General features: G+C 43.7%; 1 protein-coding gene across 2 annotated transcripts in view; it reads right to left on the reverse strand.

Moving 5' to 3' along the window:
- HDAC9 (histone deacetylase 9) overlaps positions 1–23,243 on the reverse strand; it is a 1,057,517-nt gene that overhangs the window by 429,747 nt on the left and 604,527 nt on the right. Inside the window, exon 1 of one of the 2 annotated variants that reach the window (XM_073677846.1) lies at positions 2,017–2,066. The exons of the other annotated variant lie outside the window; for it this stretch is intronic. The gene's annotated coding sequence lies outside the window, so the exon portion shown is untranslated. Of the gene's footprint in view, positions 1–2,016; positions 2,067–23,243 lie in introns of those variants that run through there. 2 annotated transcript variants of the gene reach the window in all.

The raw sequence follows: 23,243 nt of genomic DNA on the forward strand, positions 1-23,243 counted from the left end.
ATCAGCTATTGTTTATATGGGCCAGAACTGACCAGTTACGGAGCTGCACAGCTCAGCTCCATCTACTGTATTGTGGCCACAGCCGGGTACTGCACATTTTCTCCCTATTGATAATAACAGGGGTTGGATATGCAGTACTCAGCTGCGACCACTATAGAGTTGATGGAGCTGCGCTGTGCAGCTCCATAACTGGTCAGTTCCGGACACCACCGATACTGATAACAGCTTCTCAGCAGCGTTGTCGGGTGTTGCACCCCCACCGATCAGACGTTGATGATCTATCCTTGGTAGAGATAAGTCATCAAAGTTAAAGTAGTGGACAACCTCTTTAACTTCACATATTTTTCTATGGCAGAGACCATGTTTTTAATGTGTTATCATTTTTTTTTTAAATGAGTAAATAAAAATCAAACATTTGACAAAATAAAAATTGACTTTTACGGAAGTCCGATCAAATGTTTCTTCTGAGTCATTCACGTTGATGAATGAGATTGTGACTATTGAGTTTTACACAATCGCCATTGTTCTTTCCTGTTTAAATTTTCTGAAAAGCATAAGGAAATCATCTGACCTTTTGATTGCAAATGCTCAGCTGTAATACAGAAATAAATAATTATCCACCAAGAGAAGGAAAAACACAGCAGCTCAGAAAAGATAGCTATTTTCTAGTGCGACGCTGCACAGATAAGTCAACCAAAATAGGTTTAACAGTGTCACACCACTCACTCTTCCCTGCTGGAATATAAACAATGATCCCTTCACATGAAAAAATAATAAGTACAGTCTATTTAAAGAAAAGCCTTCACCTAATAGAAAGCCCAAATGTTTAAAAAAGATTTTGGCAGAACACTTCTGTTTTATATTGGCAAGACAGTAATAATGTATTATATGTCACTGCCATTTTTCAGCTGCGCAGCATTTTTATATGATAATTATCAAGCCACACAATTAAGAAACAACCGCAAAAATATACTTAGAGATTTATTTTAAATTGGCTGGCTAACATGTGAAATTTTATTTCTGCTAAGCATTTGAAGTAAATTCCATAAAGGTGGAAATGAAAGGATGTGCCAAGAATATATATCTGTAGCAGCAGAAATTTAGTTCATCTAAGCTCATTTTACAGTTAAAAGAATTATATTTTTCAGGGAACAAATGGCAACTTTTCTCAATATACAGAGTGACCACAAAAACAATCATTGATTTCTAGGAGTTATAAACTCCAAAATGTTTGGAATATGTTTATAAATATTGTGACAGCAGATATATAAACTCAAAAAATATCTTCTCTCCGGCAGAATATCTGTGCTCTCCTCCCACCTCTGGAGGGCTGTGAAATTCAAGATGGCATTCTCCCTACAACTATGCAGCTGGTGCGTATTGGAATTTGCTCAATCACAGTGGTAGGATTGTGCAATGTGCATTCAAAAGCAAATTTAATGTGGATCCACCTACTTACAAGTCCATTTTGAAGTGGTACAACAAATTCTTTGTGAAAGGATGAATGTGTGAGATATTCAGGCCGACCATAGGTCTCGGAGAAAGTTGGTGATTGTTTTAGAGAAGCCTTTTTGCCCAGCCCCAAGAAGGCAACGTAAAAAGCTAGCTAAGTTACACGCCCTGCAAAGCATGGTAAGCAGGATCTTATGCAAACGCTTGCAGTTTCACCCTTACAAGCACAAGCTGCAATTGGTCCAAAATTTACACCGGCAAGACAATGAAAGGTGACTTGAACTTTGAAGGAATCTCTAAGCGTTAACAGAAAATGATGACATCCTGCAGTCAAAGATAATTTTCAGCGATGAGGAAACCGTCCATCTGCACGTCACCCTGGAGATTGAGTGTGACTCTCCAAAAATTAATGGGTCTGTGCTGTGTCAGATGTGTCTGTGTTGTGTCAGATGTGTCTGTGTACGGCCCATTCATCTTTAAGAAACCAACCATTATTGGCCAAGGTTACCTGGGAAAGCTAACCAACTGATAAGTCCAGAATTAGCTGCAGAGGATAATGATTACCTTTATCAGCAAGATGCACTGGCGTCTCGCTGTCCACAAATTTCTCTATGAGCACCTGTAAAACAGATGGACAACATTACCAGATGTGCTCCAATTGGTCCCCAACATCATTAGACCTATTTGTGACTTTTTCCTTTGGTGTTATGTGGAGGACAGAGTGTATGAACCTCTACTGATCGCAGCCCTGGATGATCTGCTGGGATGCAACACTAAAGCTGTAAATTCAATCACACCAAATATGTTGCAGAGAGTTTGGTCCAAGCTAAATTATCGCATTAATGTTTTCTGAGAAACGGGTGGGGCGCATATTGAGTATGTGTGATAGCAATCAAAGCCACATCAAACCTTATGAGTTGATGCATCTGTAGTCTCCAATATCTAAGAATACTACAATAAAGTTACATTTTATGGAACCAGTTCATCAAATATTTTAAAAGTCACAGAATTTTTGCTTGCGGCAAAAAATTTTGACTCTGTGAATATGGCACCATGTACTCTGTAAAGACTGGTGTAGTATGAGGTTGCTGGTGTGGCGCCCCTGTGGATTCAGTCGCCACAGAGGTACTGTATCTCACCCAGAGGTGTGGTACCCCACTCTCAGGTAAGGAGGGAGTACTGCCTGGGACCCACCCACCTGCATCCAACACTACACCATTCCAGACCAGCAGGAGGGGCAAGATGCACGTGTACAATGCTGAGCCCTGTCCCTGGTTGGAAGGGGGGGGACCGAGAGAGGGGGAACCATGTAGTGGGTGTGGGTGGAGGAAGTAGATCAGGGGAGCACCATCAGAAAGAGTATAAAAAGAAGGTAGAGAGTTCTAGAAGCAGCCAGTCCTGCTCAGGAGAGCAGTGTAGGAGGGTCCAGGCTCTTGGCTCCAGTGGTTGGAGCAGGAATTCAGAGGAGAAGAGTCTGAGAGGCCCAGGAAAGAGTGAGAGAGGACGGGAGCAGAGGAAAGGCTCCAGAAACAGAGGGGATCCCAGGGGCACGGGGAGTGCAGGAAGCCACCCATGCGCCCAAATCTACATGGACGTGGAGGGATCAGGCCGCAGAGGGGACCGGCCCCTAAACTAGTGGAGAAGAATCAGGCTCAGCTAGATAACCGGAGGCTACTGTACTTTCAAGGTGCAGCTGCCAACTACCACAATTACATCGCCGAAAAGGTGGCAGCATAGGGTCCAGGGGACTGCACGTCGCCCGCGCAGAACCAAGGCTACTGGCTTGGGACCCTGATTGTGAGGCACAGGGCGAGAGCCAGCACAGGGAAGACGACCGAGGAAGGAACATAGAACGGGGTCCCGTTTAAGTACTCCTGAAATACCTGAGAGCTGCTGAACCCTTTTTGTGGTGAACGCAGGACGACGTGGGTGGTTATAATCTGGCAGTTGTAACCTGGAGCAGCGTGATAACTGTGAGTAAACCTTGAAGACTGCACCCCACTGTGTCCTGGGATTATTGCTGCACCATCACCAGCCCTGCACTACACAGCACCATCAACATCAACATCTACAGTGGTGGCCAAAAGTATTGGCACCCCTGCAATTCTGTCAGATAATACTCAGTTTCTTCCTGAAAATGATTGCAATCACAAATTCTTTGGTATTATTATCTTCATTTAATTTGCTTGCAAGGAAAAAACACAAAAGAGAATAAAGCAAAAATCAAATCATTGATCATTTCACACAAAACTCCAAAAATGGGCCAGACAAAAGTATTGGCATCCTCAGCCTAATACTTGGTTGCACAACCTTTAGCCAAAATAACTGCGAACAACCGCTTACGGTAACCATCAATGAGTTTCTTACAATGCTCTGCTGGAATTGTAGACCATTCTTCTTTGGCAAACTGCTCCAGGTCCCTGATATTTGAAGGGTGCCTTCTCCAAACTGCCATTTTGAGATCTCTCCACAGGTGTTCTATGGGATTCAGGTCTGGACTCATTGCTGGCCACCTTAGAAGTCTCCAGTGCTTTCTCTCAAACCATTTTATAGTGCTTTTGGAAGTGTGTTTTGGGTCATTGTCCTGCTGGAAGACCCATGACCTCTGAGGGAGACCAAGCTTTCTCACACTGGGCCCTACATTATGCTGCAAAATTTGTTGGCAGTCTTCAGACTTCATAATGCCATGCAAACGGTCAAGCAGTCCAGTGCCAGAGGCAGCAAAGCAACCCCAAAACATCAGGGAACCTCCGCCATGTTTGACTGTAGGGACCGTGTTCTTTTGTTTGAATGCCTCTTTTTTTTTCCTGTACACTCTATGTTGATGCTTTTTCCCAAAAAGTTCTACTTTTGTCTCATCTGACCAGAGAACATTCTTCCAAAACGTTTTAGGCTTTCTCAGGTAAGTTCTGGCAAACTCCAGCCTGGCTTATTTATGTCTCGGGTTAAGAAGTGGGGTCTTCCTGAGTATCCTACCATACATTCCCTTTTCATTCAGACGCCGACGGATAGTAAGGGTTGACACTATTGTACCCTCGGACTGCAGGGCAGCTTGAACTTGTTTGGTTGTTAGTCGAGGTTCTTTATCCACCGTCCGCACAATCTTGCGTTGAAATCTCTCGTCAATTTTTCTTTTCCGTCCACATCTAGGGAGGTTAGCCACAGTGCCATGGGCTTGAAACTTCTTGATGACACTGTGCACGGAAGACACAGGAACATTCAGGTCTTTGGCTTGTAACCTTGAGATTGCTCATGCTTCCTCACAATTTGGTTTCTCAAGTCCTCAGACAGTTCTTTGGTCTTCTTTCTTTTCTCCATGCTCAATGTGGTACACACAAGGACACAGGACAGAAGTTGAGTCAACTTTAATCCATGTTAACTGGCTGCAAGTGTGATTTAATTATTGCCAACACCTGTTAGGTGCCACAGGTAAGTTACAGTTGCTGTTAATTACACGAATTAGAGAAGCATCGCATGATTTTTCAAACAGTGTCAATACTTTTGTCCACCCCCTTTTTTAGGTTTGGTGTGGAATTATATCCAATTTGGCTTTAGGACAATTCTTTTTGTGTTTTTTCATTGAAGACAAATTAAATGAAGATAATAATACCAAAGAATTTGTGATTGCAATCATTTTCAGGAAGAAACTGAGTATTATCTGACAGAATTGCAGGGTGTGCCAATACTTTTGGCCACCACTGTACCTCATAAAATTATCACTATACTGACCTGGAGCTTAGCTATGCCTGTGGAGAGCTGAACCAACTCTGCTGCATCACCATCAGCAGCAGCGGCCCCTTATAGCCGCATACCACAGATGGCGTCACGAACATTTTCTCTAAAAACTTTATTCCTCATTTACTTTTCCCCTTTTATTGACCGCCCTGGGTCACGGACTGGGTCACTGCCACCGTGACATTCCCCAGCACCGACTGGCCCAGCTACCGAGTACCCCACGGCTCAGGGGGTGCGTCACTGGCATAGTCACTGCCCTGGCTGCGTGGCGTGGTCCCTGGACTGCTCCCTACTTTCTGTGTCTGTGCTTCCCGGCGGCATGCCTAGTGTGTGCGCGCTCCCCTGCTCTTAATGGGGCATCGTGCACACATGGTAAAATGTCCCCCAGCCAATAGCTGGGATGCATCTGAGTATATAAAGCACCCTCTCCATTAGGGAAGTGCCTGAGCAGCCTCTATAGTTTCCTAATAGTTGGTAGTGTGTGCTACTGTATGTTAAGTCATCTCGTGTCCTAGCATCCTGAAGTTAGTACTGGAACCTTGGTCCTTGTGTGGCCAGGTCCTGAACCCAAACCCCTGGTCACTGTGTGGCCAGTGCCTGATCCTGCTCCCCCTGTCTGGGAGCGGCCAGTGCCTGAACCGGCTCCTCTGGTCCCCTGAATCAGTTCCTGAGACCCGTGTGCCTGAACATGTACTCCGTGTATCCGGACTGTTATAGCAGTCTCCAAATCCAGTCCTTTCTGTGACTCGTGTCAGTAACTGACCCTGCCGGAGAAGTAATATGAACGGAGCCCATGTCCATGTCGGCGAACTTGACCCCAGGGGTCGGTAGCTGTAGTACCGGGGACTGCCTAGGAGTGGTACCTGCAGCTCAAGCCTGACTCCACCATCAGGCGCTCCAGTGAACACCAGCTAGCTGCTTAGCTATGCTCCTCCTAGGTAAGCACATCCCTGTGGCACAATGGGTTCCCAAGCCACGTGCACCACCTGCATGCGTAACATAGATGCTGTGCGGCATAAACCCTTGTTATGTGCATTATCCCCGCAGACATGAAGTGCTTCATCTGAAGATAGGTTGTGAGGAGTCCACTTAAAAGTTGCTGATCGTGAGGCTCGGCAGGTTGGAAGCCGCAGTTAAAGAGAAACATCGCAAAACAAACATCTATAAGAAGTGTTCCAAGGTGAGCCACAGATAAGATGCCAACCAAAAGTTTTTAAAATAAGAAATCACCATAAAGAGGACCAAGTTGTTAAAAGAGACTGAACATTAGAAGGACGTCTCATGGCTGTATTTTGTATTTGATAGGGGCTCTATAAAAACCGCCTTAGTATATTAGGTTTATATGCTTACTAACATTTCTGAATTATTCTATTAGTTAAACTTTCTTGACTTGTGAAAGGATATAATGGTAATTCTGCTACAATATTTAAAACTAAGCATGGCAACAGCAAAATATAATTGTATGTTAATTTAATTAAGAAACCACAAGGCTGAAATTAGATATCTAATTATAGTCATACGGGCTCAAATTAAAGAAAAACAAATGTTCCAAGATATTATCAAGTAAAATATGTGCTAAATATAGCTTCAGCTATCATTATGACACTAAGCCCACAGAAAAAGAATTGCTTTAACCTTTTAAGCTCTGTCTACATTTAATTTTACTTCACAGTCAATGTATATCCGAGAAACTGATATAACTATGGAAAATTTGAGTAGGAAAAGTTTAAAGTACAAATGAGAGACTTCTGTATATAGGTAATGTATGTTCTAATTAAAGAAAATGCTTCTTATAAACTGCATTTACTAAGATAATGTCACTTCTGAAGAGTACATTCCCATGTCATTGGTTGTTGTATGTGAGCTGTCAGTGTTTTTCACACACCAGCATATTATATTTAGAGATGAGCAAATCGATTTCAGGCTCAAATTTGGCCTTAGAACAAGTAGGTTTTCATCTGACACCTACTATGCAGGAGTGTAACGATCGCGGTCGCAGAGGGTGCGACTGCGACTAGGCCCGTGGGCCCGCTAGTAACTGGCCCGTGCCAGTTTTACCTGGATGTGCATCCTCAGCCGCACGTTCAGGTGAAATATATTATGCAACAGAAACCCGCCGGCTCCCTGCACTGCAATACACACTGTTAGCCCATCAGAGTCCAGCAGCAGACATTGGTTTGCCAGTGATGTGTGGAGCATGGCAGTGACGTCATGCGCTGCCTGTGCCTGTACACTGAAGTCAGTTGCTGGCTCCTGCACTGACTACAAAAGAGGACGCCGCTTGGTGTGGGAGTGGGAGCAGGTGAGTAGAATAATTTGTTTCTTTTTAAAATGTACTGGAGAACAGAAGGGGACCAACATGGGGGGACATTATACCAGGATGGGGGACATTATACCAGAATGGGGAACATTATACCTGAATGGGGGACATAATAAATGAGTAGGGACATTATACCAGCATCACGGGCATAGTATCAGAATTGGGGATATTATACCAGAATGGGTGACACTATATTAGAATGGGTACATTATACCAGGATGGGGTACACTAAACCAGAATGGGGATATTATACCAGAATGGAGGACACTATACTAGAAGGAAGACATTATACCAGAAAGGGGGATGTGTCACCCAGGGGGGATATAGGGGACTTGGTACCCGGGCCTTTTACCTTGCTTAGGATGTCACGGCAGTCGGCTCCCGGGCCAATACTCTGGGGTCTCTCTTGAAAAAGGGATTTTTAGTGTATGGTTTGTTTAGTGACGCCACCTGTGGTTTCTGGTAATAGATACCAGCGCTGCTTCAGACCTCTGGGGCGGTTGGTAGGGCAGCTGAGTTGGAGCGGCTCCCCACAGGTGGAGCGGGCCCTAGGGCAGTGTAGTATAGATGATAGTGATGCTGGGGCTTGTGGTGCAGGAGAGATGGCGCAGCGGAAATAACTGACAGAGGCCGTGGAGTGCAGTCATCCGAGTTTACTCACAGTTCTGTTCAAGTTCCTCAGGTAAACTGTACGGGCGTCAGCCTCCCACGTCGCACTGCATCTACCAGACAATGGGTCCAGCACTTTCTCAAGTAGATCAGGAGCACTTTACGGAATCCCACTTTCTTTATGTTCCTTACTAGACCGACTTCTCGCGCCGGGTCTTCTCCCTCCTGCTCTGCGCTTTCCCACACACAGTCCCGATCGGGTACTCTGAAGTCCCTCTGGGCAACCTGGAGTTCCCGGACCTACTTGATGCCCTTCATGGTGACTAGGGTGAGACTGTGGCAGCTGCACCATGGAAGTGCAGAAGCCTCCGGTTTTCCAGCCAAGACCTGGAGTAATATGGCTGGTCCAGGGACCGGTTCCCTTCTTGCGGCCTGATCCCTCCGACACTTGGCAGACTCGGGCGTAAGGGTGCCGTCCTGCACTCACCGTACCCCCTGGGATCCCTTCTGTCAACAGAGCCTTCCTCCTCTGCTCCCCTCCTGGGCCTCTATTACTAGGCCCCTTATGGAGCAGAGCTCCTAAAGAGCCTCTGCTCCCCTCCTCTCCTTGCTACTCACTCTCTTTCCTCTGCACTACTCCCCTTGCCACCCTAAGATGGCTTCCCTTATATAGACCTATTATGGTGCTCCCCTACTCTACATCCTCCACCCTCACCCACTACTGGTTCCCACTCTCTTTGGTTCCCCTCACTCCAGCCAGGGACAGGGCTCAGCAGAAACACAGTGCATCTTGCCCTTCCAGCCGGCCTGGAGTAGTATAGTGTTGAATGTGGGTGTTGGGGTTCCGGGAAGCACTCCCACCTTACCTGAGAGAAGGAGACACCACACCTCTGGGTGAGGTGCAGTACCTCTGTGGTGACTGGACCCTCAGGGGCGCCACAGGGACATTATACCAGCAGGGGGCCCAGGATGGGGGAAAATGTTATAACATGGGGTCCAGGATGGGGGATATTATTACAAGAAGGAGCCAGCTACTTCCATTCCAGTGACCTTTGGCGTGCGCAGTAATAGGGTGTTCTCCCCACTTACAGTGACTGATCGGCGCCTGTTCAGAAGAAAGAAGAAGCCAATGACCATAAAAGGGCGGAAACATCAAGTGTAATGACGCTATTACAGGGTGCAGGCGCGGGATTCCGGGGCCACCACTTCAAGTCACAGAGCACTGTGACACTGATGGGAGAGGGCTGGTATGATAATGAAGACCAGAGGCAGAGTATTCTTCCGCACACTGCATGCCCAAAAGCCTGGAAAAACATATTACCATAAATGAATAAAAGAGGATTTCTCCACAACAACACTGCAGATATGGACATACAGGTATGACTATTTTCACTATTCTAGAACCTGCCCATATTAATGGGTTACATACGTCCAAGGGGGTGACATATTCCTTTTTATATGGCCAGAACATCCGGGATTCTAAAAAGGAAAAGGCAGAAGGATAGCACAGATGCAGTGGGTACAGCCAGGAGCCAAAGGAAGCATAGCTGTGGGTTTGCGGGAGCTCTGAGACAGCTCAGGTGAAGTGGGGTTAAAAAGGTAATGTATAGGCTGGATCTGGGAGTCTTAGTGAAGAAATACTAGACTTGTCAGGCTGGGACACGGGTACTACATGAAAGTGGGTTGTTGTCAGTGAAGGATAGATAGAAAGAAAGGAGTATTCAAGTCAGGCATGCCATATTGCTGAAATGTTGTTAACCAATGATGTGCCACCACATGAAACTGGTAAACCTGTGCCTTTGTTAAACAGAAGATGATGTGAAAATCAAGTTTTGCACCTGCTACCTACTGTATACATGTTTCACAAGTTCCAATAGTAAAGTTCACTTTATTTTTATGAAATGGTCTGAATCCTTCCATACTAATCCCTTACATCTGGTGTCCTGAGTGGGAAATATCTACATGAAACAACATCACACATCCAGAGGAACCATCTCACTGGTGTCTAGGGTCACAACAGAACACATCGGCTCATGTGACTCTAACAGTTGAATGACTGTCTAATGACAATCAGGCTTTTGCTCAAATTGGTGGGTTAGTAGGAACCACCTATCATGGCAGTTTAACACTCTATCACAGTCAATATGAACTGCAGCATATAATGGTCTATTCAGACAGGCCGATAATCAGGAAGTGAGCAGTTGTAGGAATACTTGCTCTGAATATCGGCCCATTTAAACAGGCTGGCAACTACCTGACAGGCTACCGAAGCATTCATTTATTAGGTGCATTGATTTTTAAGCAGGTTTAAAAATCAGCGTTATCAGCAGCACATAATATATGTGCACAGAACGAATGTATTAACACACATGCACATAGAATTCCGGTAGGCCTGTCTAACTGGGCCAGTAAACATCTGCCAATTGGCTTTTATATAGCTGAACAGCAGTTGTATAAATGGGTCCTAAGTTCTATGCAAACTACATACTGGAACTTGGACTATATATTCCTCATGCATAGTCATAGTCTCCCTACCTGGTGCTCTCCATTTGCCTCCCACTGCCTCTTCCATTGACACCAGCATTCCTGACCTCCTACATCCGCTGTACTGCAGTGACCTACGGCTCTATTGCAGAAAAGGCACAAGTGATGTGGTTCCAATTTACCACTCCGTCTCCCATGCCACTGCAGCAACCATATTGATTGCAGGAGGCCAGGATCATTAGTTTCAGTGGAGGAGTTAGCAGGAGACACTTGGAGGGTACCAAGTAGGGTGTCTGTACATGACAAATATATAATCTCTTTTCAGTGCGTGTTAGCGGCATTAACAGCGCACCAACATGGGGGCGCGTCATTCTATGTACCCATCAGGACCCCACAAGAGGATGATGTGTTGCTATGATAACCAGGGGTCTGTTGAAGACAGCTGTGCCTGTCATCACTGAGCTCCTTTGAAACCCAGCCTGTGGCTGGTCTTCAAAGGAGACTGTGATTTTTACTATGTGCCGCAATATTGCGGTATTGCTGAATATAGTACAAGCAATCAGACTATCGCAAGTTTAAGTGCACGCTCTGTGAGGATTCTGTGTGACTACAGATTGTACCCCAAGGCTGGAAAACCCCTTTATGTGGTCAGGTAGCACATCCCTAGAAGCGTCCTGTTAGTTAGGAGGATATGGAGGGCACTCAGCACCACAACTGATATACCCTTTATAGCCTTTTTTGTTATAAATACCCTCTTTAAATTGTATCCTATCAATGGCTATCACATAAACAGGTTTTCCACTATGGATCAGTTACAGCGCTCATTCAGATAAAAGTATTATATGTACGTATGCCGTCTCTGCTATGATTGGATAGTACGTGGACAGCACACTGACCAATTTTTCTCAATAGGGTTGTTCCAATGCGAGGTCTTATTTTACATGAGTGAAAATAAAATTGCGGCACGCACTAATCTCAACCGTGTTTCAAATGCGTCTCACCCATTCAAGTCGATGAGCAAAAAAAATTGGATCATATTAGGATTATCCACATTGCATCCAATTTTTATGGATACATTGCAATTAATAACATATCAAACTGTATTTGGTCTTTTCACTTTTTAAACCATTGGTGTATGAAAACGATTGCCATACAGATGTCAAAAACGGACAATTGGATTACACACCGATGGCATGCAGACAGAATGCTATGCCCATCCTTACAGCTGCTCATCATGGATCTTTAATGTTCCCTGGTCAACACTTTTATTTCTGCAGATATTTCCAGGAAATATGAACTAATGGTATCATTGCTAATCACTAGTTAGGCAGAGAATTGAAGAACAATTCCCACTACACAGTTTCTGAATTACCCACCTCATGTGCTCTGATAACACACTGGGTTCTCTATGTTGGAAGCTTAGAATTCCTTGTCTTGAATCTGTTTATCTAAAGTTTAATCTTTGCTTCTTCTAAGTCAATTTTTGGTTATTTAGTATATTTGTTGACACCAACAGGGATTTCAAAAATAATTCAACCCATAGAGAAAAAAATTTTCTATCCAGATTGTTAATATTCCGATTATATTATTTTTTATATCATACTGGCTTTTTAAATGTACGTGTCACCAGAATAACATTTATGACTTGCTCTCCGACCTTTTACCAGAGGCTGTTGGCAGAAACTATTTTGCGCTATCATTTATGAGCTGGTTATATATTAACTTCTGAATTAAATATTTTACATAATGCAATAAAAAATACGTCATTAATTTCAATATGAATAAATTTTAAAACCAAGAAAAAGTTTAAAGGAAACCTGTTAGATCCCCCATGCCCTCTAATCCAGCAGCATTCACCTATGTATGAGTAAATTCCCTGCCTAACCAACCCTGTATAACGATATTGAGTGAAAACAAGGTACAAAAAAAGCATTTATAATGTCCCCGACAGCTATGCTAATAAGAGCTTTGTCTAGTTGATGGGGCGTTCACTGCCCCAGACTAGTCAGCCCTCATTCTGGCAGCATCACTGCGTCTCTGAAGCCAGGTGTATGCTTCCCGGCTTCAGAGGCGCACTGCGCATGACCTGACCTATCTTCTGAACTTCCAGTCATGCGCAGCGCTTCTCAGAAGCCAGGAAGCATACACCTGGCTTCAGAGACGCAGTGATGCTGCCGGAATGAGCGGTGTGCATGCACTACACTTGCACGAGCTGTGATAATATCGGCTTGTGCAAATTATGTTATCACGCCCCTGTTACCACGCCCACAGGGGCGTGATAACATGGAAAGAGAGCTGACTAGTCTGGGGCAAATAATGCCCCACTAATCAAAGCCTTCATTAGCATAGGAAAAGGGGACATTATAAATGCTCATTTTATACCTTGTTTTCACTCAGTAACGTTATACAGGGCTGGTTAGGCAGGGAATTTACTCATACATAGGTGAATGCTGCCGGGTTGGAGGGATGGCCGACCTGACAAGTTCTCTTTAAAGAGGACCTATTGCCAGGTCAAAAGTGACCAGTTTTTACTCTTTTTTTTCCTGCTGCTTGTGTATTCATTTTTGTATTCTTTTTTTAACCCCTTCCAAACATGTCAGTTTTCCATTTTTGGCGTTTTCATTTTTTTTCTTCCTCTTCTTCTAAGAGACATAACTTTTATATTTTTCTGTCAACATAGTGGTATAAAGGGTTATTTTTTTGCAGGACAAGTTGTTCTTTTGAAAAACATCATCCATTTTACCATACAATGTACTGGAAAATAAGAAAAAAATACCAAGTACGGCATAATTACGACAAAACCCCTCAATTTTACAATAGTTTTTTGGGTTTTGTTTCTAAGGCATTCATTATGTGGTACAAATGAATTGGCAACATTATTCTCCAAGTCAGTATCATTACGACCAAACTAGATATACTTAGTCTTTTTTTTATTTAAATGGAGAAAAATTATTTGGAAATTCATAAAAAACCTTTTGCTTGTTTTGCCATTTACTGAGTCTCATAACGTTTTTAATTTTTAGTCAATCAGGCTGTGTGCAGGCTTGTTTTCTGTGTGAAACTGTGTTAATTGATGCCATTTTGGTGTAGAAAGTTTAAATTGCTTCTTATTGCATCCATTCTTGTTTTGGCATCAAAAAACTCACAATTCTGGCATTTTTATTTTTTTTCCGATTGTTGAAGGTAACAGAATTATAGCAGATTGCAACATAATGTGAATTGACTCTAATGACAGTTTGGGAGTTTTACAGCAAACAATGTGTTAATAAGCAGGTAGCAAGTGGAGCATTAATCACCAGGTCTGGGGGATGTTAATATGAATACAGCATAGTATGAATAGTCTCTACATATCAGTTGGGGATGCTTTCTGCAAATAATCGGTTACCAGAAGGTAGCAAGTGGTGAGTTAACCAGCAGGTCAGAAGATTTGTACAAATCACAGGAGTTTGCAAAGATGAATGACACAGAAGACACTGAATGGTGAAAACTCTAACCGAACAGAAACTGAACGTATTACTGTCTCCAACGCAGAGGTGTTCAAGTTGGTCTTGCAAGGCCTTGGGAGATGATGTCACTGAAGAATGCTGGGTCACTTGTGAATCTCGACATGTAGCACTGCTAAGGATGGTGAACATAGAGGAAGGGAGTGGAGCTCAGTCTTGAAGATGAGACACATGCATAACATCACCTTCTCACGGTCAAAGTCATATCAGCCATAACTTTTTGAATGTAAACTTTGTGCTTCGATCTTTTGTAAGACGAGCAGTATTTTTAGGAGCCATTACATAGACAAGCATATCAACTTTTATTATTTGTTCAATATATGAAAAAAAACATTGTGCCATTTTTTTTACACTATTTACCATTCACAGTCTTCATTGCATTATATGAATTGTTATGATTACAGGGTTACCGAAAACCTTTGCATTTATTTAAAAAAATTATCATATTTATTTTTTAGTGTACTAGTACATTATTAGAAGGATTGAGGTTTTTAGGCAGAGAAAATCATTTCATGCACAAACAGTGTAGCCTGTGGCTTAGTGTTAAAGTTTCTGACTTCCATCCCACAGGTACTGGGTTTGAATCCCAGTGGTAAACATGAAGATGGGAATCAATGAAATACATAGAGGCATCCACTGAGAACAGACAGGAGCCAGGCTCTTTCCCTTCCAAAGTCATATATCAAAAAGAACATGTGTAGGTATAACTACAGGGGAGATAAGCAGGCAAAAGATCAACAATTCCAACACTTCAAAGGCTGAGAAGGACATTAATGAAAATTACTTGCTGCTGTTGCACACTGTAGCATTGAGGGAGATACCCTGTGCATAACTGACCACTAAAGTAACGGCTGTGTGAAAGCTAAATAAGCATTTATTCCTATTTCCAGCCAACTCATAATACAACCAAAACGTGCCTATATACAAAAAGGAATACAAGACAAGACATGCTTCTCTGATATCCTAGTAGATTTTATTACATTTTGATCGTTCTATTATAAAATATGTGTTGTTCATTGTTTTCCTCTGGCACCAGTGTGACCTAGAAAGTAGATGACATATTTATCACCCAAACACAACTGCACTGTAATCCGGCCACTATCATAATGCATCTATTTCAAATCCATTTTTCATTTCTAAGAGATATATTTTTTTCTTGTCTCCAGCTTAAATCACAGTATAAACCTGGGAAACGGATTGTTCTTGCATATTTTGTGCATGACCTAAGACGTGTCATCTTTATTTTTATTTCTCTTTCATGACCTTTACTTTCCCCAAGGAACCAGTTGTGTGATGCATTGCTGCACTTTCTATGGAAAAATGTATATGGACTACGAAGCTACTTACTTTATGCATGATACATACAATATTTATTACTTTATCTTGGATGTAAACAGGGAAGACGCCGCAAAGATGGGTTATTCCTGGCATCAGAAAATAATTCATTGCCCTCTAGTAATCAATTTTCCGTAATGCATATGTCTGTCATGAATAATGCCAACGCCTATTAACTCTGTGGAATGGCAATAAAGGTTGAGTAAGAAAATAATTGTAGCGCAGATCAAAGAGGGGAGCCCCTACTGAGAGGTAAATGTATATACTGCCAATATTTCATCTTTCAGATCCATTCCGCCTCTTTAACCTAATATGAACGCTATAAAGAAAAAAGACCCTGAAACTGTTATTGTGAAAGCCAAAAACTAATTAGTCAGAACTTCCCGATGTGTTCAGTGAAAAGTTACTCAAAATAATGGGCTACTTTCTGAAATTTTATAGGTTTACTGAGTCTAGTGTTCTCTGGTATTTCCTGTTGCTCTTGGTTGGGAAGATTGACAAAACTTTACAAGTCATCTTGAGTAACACACAAACCTTTCAATACAGGCAATAACTTGCGGTATCATAAAGTATACAAGTGCACTTCAAGTAAAAACAAGTGGGGGGAAAAATGTCAGCGAGGCAATAACTGTATATCACATGGCCATCAATATTCAAAGTGCTGGGCTTTCTCCGCTAGGCAATGTGCCAGAGGAACATACAAAAGAGGATATAAAAAAAAAGTAAAAAAGCAAACATGCCATATCACACACACCGTATGTATACAGGACACTTCATATGGCTTGCAACAGATACTTTAAATGCTTAGAAATATTATTATCTGACATAAATGTATAGTGATGAATGACATAAGGTGTGTGGGCTCTGTTCTTATACATATAAATTATAAAATACTATTTAATTAATTCTGATTAGCGAAAAATCTAATTAAACCTACAGTGGATATAAAAAGTCTACACTCCCTTTTAAAAGGTGCAAAACCATTTCCAAGACATTAGATATAGCATGGAACACTGTGAAGATAGTCATCAAGAAGTGGCTTAAATTTGGTCCAACACTGACGGTGACAATGACGTTACCTAGAATTGGACATCCCTCAAAAATTGATGAAAAATGGAAAACTGATTTAAGAGAGTGTCAAGAAACCTACAGCAACATTAAAGGAGCTGCAGGGATTTCTGGCAAGTACTGGTTGTGTATTGCATGTGAAAAGAATCTCCCATATTCTTCATATGTCTGGCCACTGGGGTATGGTGGCAAAATGGAAGTATTTTCTTTCAAAGAAAAACATTCAAGTTCAGCTATGTTGTACCAAAACCTACATGAAGTCTGACAAAATTATGCGCGGAAATGTCTTATGGTCTGAGGAGACCAAGATAGTACTTTCTGGCCATAATTCTAAAATGTATATTTAGTGCAAAGCCAACACTTCGCATCACCGAAAGAACATCATACCCACAGTGAAACATGGTGGAGGGATTATTATGCTTTGGGGCTGTTTTTTGAAAACTTGAACTGGGGCTTCAGTCAAGGTGGAGGGAAATATGAACAGTACCAAATATCTGTTAATTTTGCATCCTTCAGGTTTCTGCTAAAAAGTTGAAGAGGAATTTCACCTTTCCTCATGACAATAGTCTAAAGCATACCTACATACCAACATAAGTATGACATGAGATGCCCTCGGTATCTGATAGATTTGGAGCGCTACTGCATGGAAGAGTGGGCAAATATTGGAAATTCTAGATGTGTCATGCTTATAGACTACTGCCAAAAAAGAAGAATGAATGCTGACATAAATTCAAAGGGTACTAGAACAAAATATTAGCTTTCGGGTGTGCATATTTATGCATCCACATTGTTTTAGTTCTTTATTTTTCTTTTTCCACTGAAAAAGATTTCAGGTTGTTTTTCCTTTGAATTGTGCAGGTTATAATGACATTAAAGGTGGAAAAAGTTCTGAAATGATTCGTTTTGGTATGTCATTTTAACAAGGGTGTGTAGACTTTTTATAGAGACAGTAATTATCAGAAAATATTTGAATTGTCTAATTAACAATTCTTCGGTATAATATATAAAATGAGCACATATTGTGCATTACAGTTATAGCATCAGGACCTCCCATAGCAATACTGAGCCAAATACCGATGATCATGCGTTTTGTATAATGATCTAAGCTCAGTACAGTAGAAGGAAGGAAAACTAAGTTGTTGTTTTTTACCCTTTAAAGGGATTGTCTACTTTATCTTTTAACAAATGTGTTGGGATATGATTGTGTAACCAAATCACATATTTATGACACATTTCCGGTTTGACGAACACAGCTGAGAATATTGAGTGGTAATTATAAACATATATAAACCTTTTTAGAAGCATGTGGTTTATCCCCTGATGAAGCTTCAGCCCTAGGCAGCGGAACGCGTGGGGTGGGCCACGGGGACCTCATATTCCTATTTGGGGCTGGTAATATTGTGGCAGGCTATTGCATCAAAACCCATGCTTTCTTTTATGGTCACTTAGATTATGTCATATCCATGGACTTTTATCTAGACCTACAGAACTGCATGAGGTATTTGTTTGTATATATAGGCTCTGTATAAGCTATTTCAGAGGGTAGTGTATGGTATTTATAAGACATCATAGGATGTAACTTCCCACTCAGGATTTTATACTATCCTTTTGGAGATTATATGGATATATTTCAACCATATGCGTATGAATATCTCTATATATAATGCCTATATCTGCTCTGTGTATTTTCTGTGACACAATTTGATCAATTTATTGGCCACCAATTGTATTGTCATGAACTTTAGATACATATCCTTTGGGGTTAATAGTGTGTGTTCATATATTTTGTTATTATAATCATGACCTACTAAAAATGTATCACGCACTATTGATGAATTAACTTATTCATGATCATCCTATTGCCACAATTGTGTTTCCCATGATCTTGGTATCTTGTATCTGACTACTTGAGGTTCCCTTGTGTGTGTTTTTTAAATGATTTTATCTTGTTTTTGTCCACATGCTTGTAAATAAATAAATTTGTACTTTTTTGCATACATAATGCTCCCTCTCTATCATATGCCATCCTTTTTTCTTCTGGTCCCGTGGTTGTTTGTTGGCATGGTGAGCATCCATTCATATTTGACTTAATTAGTGGTGCTCCTCTATCTCCCAGTGCTAGTGGGGATATGATTGTGTGTCACTTACTAATAGATATTACAGGTTTTTCTACTTTATAGTGCAGCCTGCCTCTCGGAAGGTACAGCTCTCATGTACTCAAAATGGCTGTGGATGGAGGAACGTATAACAAGACTTCCTATCAGCCTCCTCCAGCTGAAAAACATCTTTCCCCTTTGCAGTATTTTCAATTGGAGAAGACTGATGGTCAGGTCCTTTTTGACTGCCATTTTAAGAACAAAAGAGCTGCGCAGTTTGTGAGGAAGGTTCATTAACAAGTGGGCTGCGCTTCAGACTAGAGGAATACTACGCGGTCAGACTCTATCTCTGTTCATATTGATTCTTTGATTTCATACAGGTTATCTTCATGGCATGCTCCGATACATGACAGAGGTAAATATTTGTAATACTGTGACGTACTGAGGCAGCATACGGAAGCATTGGGAAAGCTCATGGCTCTGTAGAATTGAGTTGCGGTTAATCTATGTCAGTTCAAAATGTCTTTGTGAACATGTCTTCTTTTCTCTAGAAGGCCTTAAAGGGAATCTGTCAGCAGGTTTTTGCTACCTCATCTCAGAGAGGCCTGATGTAGGCAAAGATACCCTTAATCCAATGATGTATCACTTAGTTAACTTGGTGCAGCGGTTCTGACAGAATCAGAGTTTTTAGAATTAGCAATGCAGCAAAGCTGAGAAAGCGAACTCCGCCCACACCAGGTTCTGTGTGTACAATGTCTATACACAGTGAAATGCTTATCACAGGTCAGGGGTGGAGTCAGACAACCAGGCACGCAGCTAGTCACAGTAATGATAATTACCAGGTGATAAAACCTTCAATCTAAGTAAAAAAACTGAACACAGTTTGATAAGTGACACATCCTTGATTCTGTGTTTTAACCCCTACATCATGATGTCCTCAGATTATAAAGCAAACACCTTCTGACAGATTCTCTTTAAAAGTGTTTTTCAGTTTCTGACAACCCCTTTCTCCAGGTTACAATGTCTGTGAAAAAAAAATAAACTGTTCCTTATTCACCCTTCCCATATCCAATGCTGAGTCTCTGCCATTGTGCCTGGTATTTTTTTACTTATTTTACTCACTTAAACAGAGCACCATTAATTCCACATTGCTTTACAGACATTATGGGCACTGTCCCCATTGGGGCTCACAATTTACATTCCCTATCAGTATGTCTTTGGAGTGTGGGAGAAAACCCACAGAAACATGGGGTGAACATACAAACTCCTTGCAGATGTTGTCCTTGGTGGGATTTGAACCCAGGACCCCAATGCTGCAAGGCTGCAGTGCTAACCACTGAGCCACAGTCCTTCAGTATGTGCTATTGTCTGCAGTACTGACATTCCATTCCATCGACAACGTGGCTGACAATCAGTGAGCTTCGTGGCTCTGAGCGGCTAGTGTTGTCTACTCACGCAGAGCTTCTGAGCTCACTTACTAGCAGTAGTGCTATCGACATGACATCAATGCTGCAGATTATAACAAACACTGGTTGCAGCCCTGTAGCCTCAACATTGGACCTGGGGAGGGTAAGTAATGCGCATTTTTCCTTTAAAAAATTTTTTTTATCCCAAACTCATTAGACAGAAGTCATCTATTAGAAGACCTGCTCTTAAGGAGAAGGTCCCTTTCTGCAATATGATGTATTTAGGTATTAACACTTTGTAACTGATTGATTTTTATTGCTTTGGAAATGTAAATGTAGCGCCCTGAGGGTTCGGTTGCTACAGGGGTATTGCACCTCAACCAGAGGTGTGATATTTCACTCCCAGGTAAGGATGGAGTATGGACCAGGGCTCAGTTAGCTGCATACACACACTCACCCCAATTCCGGGGGACAGCTCGACGGTGCTCTCATTTTAATGCAGGCACAACTGACCATGTCCCTGGCTGGAGTGGGGAAGGGGGAGAGAACCCAGTGATGTAGGAGCAGAAGGGGACGGTTTCTGGAGCATAGGAAGGAGCTCATTGGGTGCTGGTCACCTGAGCTCAGACACACAGAAGCAGATAAAAGGTGGGAGCCATCTTTAGTCAGTGTTCAGTTCAGTAGAGAGAAGTAGTTCAGCCAGAGAGGGCTGACTGGGAGCTGTGGCTCAGCCTGAGCTCAGCTCCACGAGGCAGGCCTGGGGAGAAGGCCGGTGCCAGAGAGGAGAAGAGGAGAAGGAGAAGGAAGGAAGAGGAGAGACAGAGGAGTAGAAAGGCTCCAGAAACAAGAAGGCAGAAGGGACCCTGAGAGAGCAGAACGGACAGCAACCGTTGCAAAGCCGCGTTATATCGGGTGAAGGGTCAGGCTATAGAAGGGTACCGGATTCCCAAGTTGGTGGAGGTAAATTATCCCTAAGCCAAGAACCGGAGGTCGTGATCATCTATTGATGCGACCCCCAGCCAAACCTGCTAGGAAGGCACCATATAGAATAGCGGAAAGCGGGGGCCAATGCTTGCCCGCAAAGGTCCGCGGTAGCTGGACAGAAGTTTGGTCACTGGTGGGGCACGAGAGGCCAGAGAAAGGACAGAAGGGAGTCCTGTGCCATACTCCTGAATTGCCTGGGGGTTGACCGAGCCCCTCACCTGGTGGACGCAGCACGGCTTGAGCAGTCATTGCTGACAGAAGTGACATGGATAATAACTGTGAGTAAAAACCCAGGACTGCACCATTGGACTCTGTGTGATTTCTGCTGCACCTGCACCATCACCCCCAGCATCCACCTACACTGCCCTGAGGCTACACTCTTCCCATGGGGAGTTATCCTATCCCTATGCTGCACACCAACACCAGCCTCAGCGGTCTGCCTAGCAGCGTCGGTTATCCCTGACCGCAATCCACGGGTGGCGTAGTCGGACATTCCCAAACCTATAAATAGACTGCCACAGCAATTTGGTCTGACCACCCTCAGCCACGGGATCAGGTTGCCACTACTACCCCCAGCATCGCACTAAAGCCCGGTTCCGGGTGCCCCACGGCCCAGGGAGCAAGTCATAAACATATTGACCTGGTGGCATTTCCCAGGGGCATAACTATAGTGGTTGCAGGGGTGCTGAAGTGAAGAATTGTAGAATTGATATAATTGTGGTGGGATCTGTGGCGCCCTGCTGTGCATGGAGTCACAGACCCAAGGGGGGTGCATTTCAGGTTTTCTCCACAAGAGACCCTCAGAGCATGCACACACCTCCACCCTACCTCAGAACCACCAGAGGGAGCCCTACAGGGAGATATAAATAGGGATGGTGGAGCTAGGCAGGAGAGGGCTCAGCAGGTTTCTGCAGTGAGAAAGGAGTCTGGAGTCTGCTGCAGCCTGAGACAGAGAGACAGTGTGTCAGCAGGTTCTGCAAGCAGTCTAGCAGAGCAGAGAAGGAGACAGGTAGGAGCGTTGCCGACGCTCTAGAGAGCGGCAGAAGAGGCAGCCAGCTAACTGCCAGTGTGTGTAGCCTAGTGAGGGCCCAGAGTAGGCCGAAGGCTAGTGGAACAGTAGTGTTGGGAAGAGAGGAGCTTCATAAGCTCACTCCAGAAATATACCGGAAGCCAAACGTGAGTGTGTCTCCCATTTTTCCTTGGACCAGGCTGGGTCACCGCCATATCGTGCACCTTACCAAACACCGCTGCCCTGAGGCATAGCTCCACCTGTGGGGATCTACACCATCATAGCTGCCGTAACACCGGCCTCAGTGGACTGCCGCAGCACTGGTGGTCCTCACCAGACACCACAGGTGGCGTCACGAACTTCGACATTTCATTTTCCTTTTTCCCCTTTTTAAGAGAGACCCCAGGGTACGGGCCCGGGAGCCGACCAGGCATTAAGGCCCGGGCGCTGAGTAGTCCCCATCCCCTGGGCGCTACATCTCTCCAACTGGCGTCACGAACAGGATTGCGTGCCCGCGGTAACGAAGAGAGTTGTGCCCATTGCCACCAGGTACTGTGCGCCTTAATAAACTGTAAAACTCGCAGCGGTGAAGCTTTTCCCGCCATTTTTTTGGAGTTTCCCGCCACTGGCCGCCATCTTTACGGTCACCGCGTGAGTAGAAGGGCGTAACCGCGGGAAAACTAGGGGGCGTAACCGCTGAAAGCGCGCGAAGTTGAGGACACGCCCCACGCACTGACGGAGCATCAGGTCCTGGCAGGAAAACCCAGCGAACGCGCTGACGTGGAACGTAAGCGATGCAAGGTCCTATCAGCAGACCGTCACCTGCGGAGCTGCGGCCTACAGAAGAAAGGTAGGCCACGGTTCACTAGGGGGGCGCCAAGATGTTGCAGCAACAGCCCGACGTCGCTGCCCAGGCTGACAGCCCGATGATGTACCCGCAGCCGCCGCCGCGCAGGACGGAGCAGCTGCTCCATCACCAGGGCCTGTAGCCCCTATCGTACCATTGACTTTACCGTACATGCCCGGAGCAAAGTGGCTCCCCCAGTACAGCGGCAAGCCAGACACCCTGTCTGGATTCAAGCGCAAAATATGCAGCATCCTGGACATGTATTCTATGACGGGCAAACAAAGAGCTGCAGTAGTTGTGGGACAATTGACTGGTGCTGCGTAGAGGGAAGTAGAGACTTGGACGGCCGCAGACCAGGAATCAGTGTCCGTAATTTTCGAAAAGTTACAGACTGC

This window comes from Phyllobates terribilis, unplaced genomic scaffold, assembly GCF_046119375.1.
Source record: "Phyllobates terribilis strain yellow unplaced genomic scaffold, ASM4611937v1 Scaffold_4__5_contigs__length_816908805, whole genome shotgun sequence".
NCBI lineage: Eukaryota > Metazoa > Chordata > Amphibia > Anura > Dendrobatidae > Phyllobates > Phyllobates terribilis.